Raw genomic sequence first — 8,901 nt, 5'->3', positions numbered from 1 at the left:
TTGAATGGTGAAAGTATGTTTACATAATGGTCATTGTTAGATTCGGGCAATAACGAGGCAGGAGACCAGGGTAGTGACAACAGCTCTTTACTATATGGTGAACCCAGCAACCAGGCTGGGGAAAAACCTCTCCTTATATACTGTTTAACCGGCGGCTTCAACCAATCAGCAACGTGCTTGTTTCCCGCCAAAATATTTAAAGATACATTACACTCCTTCCCTCCCAGAAAACACTTTACCTATATATTTACATTTATTTACATATTACTTTTCAACGTAATCACGTAAATAAACTGGGCGTCTCCTGACTCTTTCGGACCTGCGCAGTACAGTCTCTGGGAGCGGGTTGAGATGGCCGGAGGGGCTGTTTGCTCCTCTCGGCTCCTCCTCTAGGCCATCCGGCCCTGGATTATTTTCCGAGTTGTCCCTGCTGTTTTCTACAGGAACCTGTGGGCGTCGCTGGACCTCCGGGAATTCAGTTAAGTCCTGCGATTTTCCCGGGTCTGAGTCATCTGTTGGTTTAAACATAGAATAGTCAGGGCTTGTGTCGTCTGACTCGGGTTGCCCGGCTAACCGTTTCCTCAATTGATCTATATGTCGCCTCCATACTCGGCCATCTGTTAACTCTACCAAGTATGATTTGGGGCCTGTTATGTTTAGAATTTTTCCTGCTACCCAGGTCGGGCCCTCACCATAGTTGTGTGCCCATACCCGGTCGCCTATATCCATTCCTCTTGTCTTTTCGAGTCCCCTCTTGTATCCCTCCGGTGTATAGTTGGGATTTAAACGATCGAGTGGGCACCTGAGTTTGCGGCCCATTAGTAATTCGGCAGGGCTTCTGCCGGTGGTGGCACAGGGGGTTCGGTGTTGGACGGCTAGGAAAATATCTATTTTGGATTGCCAGTCGCCTGGCTTGAGTCTGGATAATGCCTCTTTCGCGCTTCGGACGAAACGCTCTGCAAGGCCATTCGTCGCAGGGTGGAAAGGCGCCGAGAGGGCATGGCGGATGCCCTCTTCTGCCAAGTATTCCTCAAACTGTGTTGCCGTGAATTGCGGGCCGTTATCGGAAACCAATGTGTCAGGCAACCCGTGTGTTGCAAATAGGTGCCGTAGGACTGAGATCACGGCTTCGGCTGTCATGGATCTCATGAGAATGATTTCCAGCCATTTGGAGTAGGCATCAACTACTACCAGGAAAATTTGGCCGTGGAAGGGGCCGGCAAAATCAATGTGGATTCTTGACCAGGGCCCTTGGGGTCTTTCCCATTCCCGAACCGGGGCCGTTGGGGGTAGAGGTCTGGACTCCTGGCAGGCCTGGCATTTCCCTACCCTTTCAGCAATTTCGGAGTCCATTAAGGGCCACCACACATAGCTTCTCGCTAGACCCTTCATCCTAACGATCCCTGGGTGACCCTCGTGCAGGAGATCCAACACCCTTTTTCTTAATTTCTCTGGGATCACCACTCTATCCCCCATAGCAGGCACCCCTTGAGCCGAAAGTTCCCCGTTTTTTACAAATTCTTTAAAAGCGCTCGCGCAGCGGCCACCCTCTTGTACCCAACCTACAGTCTCAAAATAATGTCCCGGTATGATGCCCGAGCCACCTCCTTAGACATGACTGGGCCAGAGTCCAGAGAGTCAATTAGCAGGATGGGCGTCCCCGGAGTGGGGTCTTCGATCGCCCCTGGTAGTGGGCATCTGCTTAAGGCGTCCGCATGCCCCAACTCTTTTCCGGGTCGATGCTGCAGCTTGTAGGAATAAGCGGCTAAGAAGATGGTCCATCGGGTCAATCGTGGCGAAAGTGCCACAGGCGTTGGGCGGTCGCCAGCCAGTATCCCTAACAGAGGTCTATGGTCTGTGACAATTTCAAAGTCTCTCCCGAAAACGTATTCGTGAAACTTTTTTACCCCTGACACAATGGCTAGCGCTTCCTTATCCAACTGGCTATAGTTCCTCTCTGTCGAGGACATCGTTCTGGAGTAGAAGGCTATTGGGGCTTCTGTGCCGTTTGGAAGTCTGTGGCTGAGCACAGCCCTCATCCCGTAAGGGGAGGCATCACAAACCAATAATAATGGCAATGAGCTATGATACTGGATCAGTAAGCTATCGCTCGAGAGTAGGTTTTTTACTGCTTCGAACGCCCTAGCTTCCGACTTTCCCCAAGACCAAACAGTATTCTTTCCCAGAAGCTTATGCAGCGGCTCGGCAACGGTTGCCTTATTTTTTAAAAAGACCTGTAGCTCTGTTTTGTTTTTGGGCGCTGGAGCCTTTCTTATTGCCTTGACCTTGCTTTCAGTGGGGTGAATTCCCTTCTTGTCTATTCTGTAGCCCAAGAATTCTACGGATTCTACCCCTATCTGGCATTTGTTCACTTTAACCTTTAGTCCGGCTGACCGGAAAATGCCCAGAACTTTTCTCAAACGCTCCCCCAATTCCTCTAAATTTTATTTGATATCAATACATCATCGAAATAGGGGACTACCCCTGGGAGCCCTTGCAGAAGTCGTTCCATTAAATTTTGGAATAGCCCCGGTGCCACACTCACCCCAAATTGTAATCGGGTACACTTGAAAGCACCTCTGTGAGTTACAATCGTTTGGGCTTCGGCTGTGTTGGCGTCTACGGGCAGTTGTTGATAGGCTTGAGCCAAGTCTAACTTTGCAAAGACTTGCCCTTGCCCCAACGAGTGCAGCAAGTGTTGCACCACGGGAACCGGGTAAGCGCTTTTCTGTAAGGCTTTGTTTAACGTCGCCTTGTAGTCAGCGCAGATTCTAACTGACCCATCTGGTTTCACTGGGGTGACGATTGGTGTCTCCCACTGCGTGATCGACTGGCACCAGAATCCCTGATTTATGAGCTTGTCTATCTCCTTGTCAATCTTGGGTTTAAGGGCAAAGGACTCTCCTTGCCTTTAACCTAATAGCTACCTGGGGTCTAAGTTGAAGGAAATAGGGGTCCCCTTGTACTTGCCCAGGCAGTCCTTGAAGACATCTTGAACTCGTTCATGAGTGTGTCTTTTAGGTTACAGTCACTTCTGTAGATGCCAGTCACTCCCATGCCCAATGCGGAACCAGTCTAGTCCCAACAGACTTGGCAGGGTCCCTTGACTATCGTGATGGGCAGGGTCTTCTTGTGTGGTCCGTACTGACGGCGGACGGAGGTGGTCCTCGAACAGGGATGCGATTCCTTGGTAGTCGTGCACTCGTAGCCGTTGTGTTTGCAGTTTGCGTTTGGCGGTTTTCGGCAAAGCTTTTGCAAAAGTGTCCCAGGACATGATTGTGATCGCTGACCCTGTGTCCACTTCTAGTCGGCACGGCACTCCTTCTATCTTCGGTCTGCTGAAGATTTTCTTCTCGACGCGGGTTGCTGCACGGCCTATTACAACGGTCGTGCGATTTGAATTCGCGCCCTTTCTGTTCTGACCAATCGCGGGTCGCCTTGCCGATCCTGCGCTCTGATTGGTCGATTTGAATTTTCGGCGGGAAGGTTGGGGTGCTCGACAGACTTGAGCCAGGTGCCCCTTCTTCTCGCACCGCCGACATGTAGCGTCCTTGAACTTGCATCGTTGACGCTGGTGTTGCCCTCCGCAACTTCCGCATTCCTCCCAGTCTTCTTTGCCTCTTCTCTCGGTGAGGCAAACTCCCTCCTCATCCTCGCCGTCTGATTCGGTCTGGATTTCTTCGTTGTGCACCGGGGTTTCTTTTGCACTCGCCGTTGGCGTGAGTGGCTTTTGTAGGGTTTCCGCCGCTTGGGTGGACATCTCATGAGCTCTGGCTTCGTCCAGAGCGTTTGCCAGCGTTAGATTGCTTTTTGATAGCAGCTGCCTCCGCAAACGCATGTCTCTGACCCCACGGATGAGTTGCTCTAACAGCTCCTCATCCAAGTCTCGGTACCCACAGTCCTTGGAGGCTTTTCTCAGGGCGGCCATGTACTCGCTGATGGATTCGCCCTCTTGCTGTCTGCGCTCTCCAAATTCAAAACGCCGTACGTACTTGGACGGTGTTGGCGCGAAATGGTTCTTTAAGAGATTTTGCAGAGTTTGCCACGATACCGATTGTACCGGCGTTGGCTCTGCCAGGGCTTCCGCGATGTCGATGACCTCGGGACCGCAGTGGCTCAGGAAATATGCCCTTTTGCGGTTGTCTGGAACTCCTTGCAGCTCATTTGCCTCCAGGAAGCTCTCGAAACGGGTCATGTACGTTCCCCATTTCTCCCTGGATGGGTCAAACGGCGCGGGCGGAGTGTAGCTGGCCATCGCTGCGATTCTGCCCTGAGCTTTGCTGGGTTCGGTTCTTTCGTGTGTTCAGCTCGTTCCTGGTGCTCTTAACCTCGAGATCCCACCTTCGTCGCCAGTGTTAGATTCGGGCAATAACGAGGCAGGAGACCAGGGTAGTGACAACAGCTCTTTACTATATGGTGAACCCAGCAACCAGGCTGGGGAAAAACCTCTCCTTATATACTGTTTAACCGGCGGCTTCAACCAATCAGCAACGTGCTTGTTTCCCGCCAAAATATTTAAAGATACATTACAGTCATCCACTGCCTGTAAAGCGTTGATTCTTGCCTTGCCAACCACAGCCCTCAAATCCTTCACCTTACTTGGATTTGTCCAATCCTCTTTTAAAACAATTCAAATTAATATCCAGCTGTTAGATTAATGATTTGCTATTTGAAGAAGTAGATTTCTTCCCTCTTTGCTAAATTCCTTCTAAGTTTCACTGGATGATTTCTGGTCCTAATATTTTGGAAGATGAAGGTGAAAACCCATACTTTCTTCATGTATTTGTACATATCAATCATATTCTCCTTCAATCCCTGTTTGCAAGCTGAAGTGTCCCGAAGTTTTTCAGTCTTTTCTAATAAGAAAGATGTTTGTGTCCTCTAATAGCTTTGCTGGTTTCCTTTGTAATTTTCTCAGTTTGGTTATATTGTTTTATAAATATGGTAACAAGTGTGTCCAAATGCACACATAACATCGATTTTAATCAGAAATCTACCATATTTTTTGGTGTATAAGATGCACCTTTCCCCCCCAAAAAAGAGGGTGAAAATCTGGGTGTGTCTTAAACTCCGAAAGTAGCCCCGCCCAGCCTCTCAAACGGAGGTTTCAGAGGCTGAAAAAAGCCTCAGAAATGAAGCTTCAAAAAAAAAGCTTCCAAACAGAGCTTCAGAAAAAAGTCTCAGAAATGAAGCTTCAGGGAAAAAAAGCCTCTGAAACAGCTTCAGAAAAAAAGCTATTTTTTTCTGAAGCTCTGTTTCAGAGGCTTTCAGAGGCAGAAAAATAGTTTTTTCTGAAACAGAGTTTCAGAATCTTACATTCCAGTTCATCTTATACTCCGAAAAATACAGTATATTGTTAGCAATTTTATTTTAGTTCCTTTCCTAATGATCTAAATGATCTAATGATCTAAATTTGCATTTTGCAGCACTTACTTATTTGAAATCCTCACTAACTGAAATCTCATCAGTACACATGAAAAGCTTGAGGGGTGTGTGTAATATTCATCATTCTATATTTACATAAATCAAATTCAATCTGGCATTTAATTTACAATGTTTAAAGAGACCTTTCTGAAGTTTGTAGTTTGCTATTATCCATTACCCACAAACTTAACCATCAGTCAAAATAATTTATGAACAAGTTTAAAAGCACTAGTCCCACCATAAAAAAAATCTAATTTGAAAGAGCTCGTTTTTTTAAATTTTCCTAGAGAAAATTTCCTACTTATCCTTACTATTTACTTTAACCAGTTAGCAATCCATGAAAGGATAGGAATTCTTATTCCTTATTCAGAAACCTTTGATGAGAAACTCCAATGCTTTTTGAAAATCCAAGAATACAGCATCAACAATCTCCATCTATCAATGCTCTCAAAAAACACTGAAAAAGTTTTGCAAAAGTGAAAGTGACTAGTCCAGTTGCCTCTTGAAAAAAAGCACCTTTGGGACCACCATGACCTGGATGACTGAGAAATTCCATAGACGTTTACCATTCCTTAGCAAGTCTTGTCTATTAATATGCTTAATTTGTTTTTCTCTTGGTTAGTGCTTCCACCAAATTACCCAAACTTATGCAAATGACTGGCTCATAATTTTCCTCCCTGGATTCCTTTTTTAAAATAGATTTCATTGGCTAGTTCCAGAACCCCAACATTATCCCAGTTTGAGGGACAAGTTACATATTTTTGCTATTATGCCAGCAATTTAATTTCTTTAGGAACTCTCAAATGGATTCAGGTAAAACTGAAAAATTATGGTTTTAAAAACTTTCCAGATATACTATGGAGAAATTTGGCAGTCAAGCTCATTATCTCAATGAGCAAAGATAGGATGAACTGTGTTTGCTGATTCTGACTTGTTAACAATCATAGTTTAAACTAAGTTATTTCAAATTCAGATATAATGTTGAATCTGAAGTCATTCAAAGGGAAAGCTATGCACCCAGCCTCATAATCATACTAAGGAAGGGGAAAATGTAAGCCCAAGGCTTACAGTTGTTCCGGTACATAGTGAGAAGTATGATTTGTCACTGTATCTGAACCAGACTTTTTAATTTTCAGTCATATATAGCTGAGTTTTCTAAATTGTATCATGTTACTACTGTTGCTCTATTGATACGAGTAGTCAATGTTTTCAAAGTAGTCTTTGAAAGCAGTTTTATTTATTTATTTATTTTTATTTATTTGCATTTATATCCCGCCCTTCTCCGAAGACTCAGGGCGGCTTACACTATGTCAAGCAATAGTCTTCATCCATTTGTATATTATATACAAAGTCAAATTGTATATTATATACAAATTGTATACAAATTTACAATTGTAAATTGTACACAAATATACAAATTATATACAAATTGTATATTATATACAAAGTTCTTGTATAGGTATACTTTGTTGAAGCTCACCTACACTGAATACATATACAATGTCAGAATATTTATACAGAGACACATAGGACTTGGCCATAATCACAGACAGATCTTCTAATACAGGATTTCATGGCCTAGTTTGACTAGTCCAGACCTGGGCAAATTAAGGCCCGCGGGCCACATCCGGCCCTTTGTACGTCCCTGTCCGGCCCGCGTGAGGCCAATCATAAACACCATAAATTAAACTTTTTTTTTAACTTTTATTTTGAAATTTTATTTTGAAAAGCGTTACGTCGCTACGTATGCACGTCGTAGACGTAGCACCTTCACTCGCGTATACACGTGTGTGAGTGAAGGTGATGCTGTTCGCCAGGTTATCCCCAAGATGTCGGCACACCCCAAGAAAAGAAAAGTTGATAACGAATGCCGTATTTTCAACAAAACATGGACTTCCAAATATTTCTTTACAGAAATTAAAGGCAAAGCAGTGTGCTTAGTCTGTGGTACACAGGTTGCTGTGTTTAAAGAATATAATTTGAATCGCCACTACACCACCAAGCATGAAGATAAATACAGAAATCTGTCTGGTGAAGAGCGTGCAAGGGAGTCTGATGCATTGCTTGCAAAACTACAAACCCAACAACTTCACACTCCCAGAGATGCAGCCGTCAGGACAAGTTATGTCATTTCTCACAAAATCGCCAGAAAAAGTAAGGCGTTTTCCGACGGAGAGTTTATTAAGGAGTGTTTATTGGACTCTGCTGCGCTGATGTGCCCAGAGAAAAAAGGCGCATTTGAGAACGTTTCACTCTCCCGACGCACTGTAACGAGGCGGATTGAGGACATCGCGGGGAACTTAGAACTTCAGCTGAAGAACAGAGCGGCCGACTTTGACTTTTTTTCTCTGGCTTTGGATGAGAGCTGCGATGTACGTGACATTGCCCAGCTGCTCATCTTCTTACGTGATAACCGCAGACTTTCAAATCACGGAGGAGTTGGCAGCCATGCAGTCAATTAAAGGGACAACCACCGTAATGACTTGTTCAGAGAAGTAAATGCATGTATGGACATTTTAGGACTGAAATGGGACAAGCTTGCAGGTGTGACAACAGATGGTTGTCCAAATCTGACAGGGAAAATGTTGGACTTTTAAAGAGAATGCAGGATAAAGTGACAGAAATTAACCCTGATCAGAAATTGACATTTTTGCATTGTATCATACATCAGGAAGTGTTGTGTAAGACAGTGTTAAAATGAAACATGTCGTTGATGCTGTCACTAAAATAGTTAATTTCATCAGAGCAAGAGCTTTAAATCACAGACAGTTTGTTGCTTTGTTGGAGGAAACTGAGGCTGAACATGGTGACATAAGCTATCACTGCACTGTTAGGTGGCTCAGCCTTGGCAAGGTTCTGAAAAGTGTCTGGGACCTGAGAGACCAGATTCAGGAGTTCTGTATTCAGAAAGGTCATGACATCCCAGAACTTTCAGATAACAACTGGTTGGCAGACCTCGGATTCGCTGTGGATGTGACTGCACTAATGAACGAACTAAATGTCAAAATGCAGAGCAAGGGCCTTTTTGTGCATGAGATGTACAGTGCAGTGAAGGCTTTCATGAGAAAACTACAGCTTCTCTCAAGCCAAGTGAAGGACAACATTCTGACCCACTTGCCAACACTTAAGGAAGCCAAAAGATCAGGTGATCACCTCCAAAGTACTCAACCATGTTAGAAGCATTGCATGCAGAGTTTTCAAGGCGATTTCAAGATTTCAAAACTCTTGAGAGTGAAATGCACATGGTTTCTTCTCCCTTCAACTGCAGTGTGGATGATGCACCAAGTGAAGTTCAGATGGAACTCATTGATCTGCAGTCTGACACACATCTGGCAGATCACTTCAAGTCAGTCTCACTGCTGGACTTTTACTCCGCGCTCAAAGAGGAGAACTTTCCACACCTGAGGAGGCATGCTCAGAGGATCCTAGTCCTCTTTGGATCTACCTATCAATGTGAACAGACATTCTCAGTTATGA

The 8,901-nt window shown here is 44.8% G+C and overlaps 1 pseudogene; it reads left to right on the top strand.

Moving 5' to 3' along the window:
• Positions 1 to 7,927: 7,927 nt before the first annotated feature.
• LOC131198227 (general transcription factor II-I repeat domain-containing protein 2A-like) lies at positions 7,928 to 8,601 on the top strand (annotated as a pseudogene).
• Positions 8,602 to 8,901: the final 300 nt, after the last annotated feature.

The sequence above is a fragment of the Ahaetulla prasina genome, chromosome 4, assembly GCF_028640845.1.
Source record: "Ahaetulla prasina isolate Xishuangbanna chromosome 4, ASM2864084v1, whole genome shotgun sequence".
In the NCBI taxonomy this organism is placed as follows: Eukaryota; Metazoa; Chordata; class Lepidosauria; order Squamata; family Colubridae; genus Ahaetulla; species Ahaetulla prasina.
This window is presented reverse-complemented; position numbering and strand designations above follow the sequence as displayed.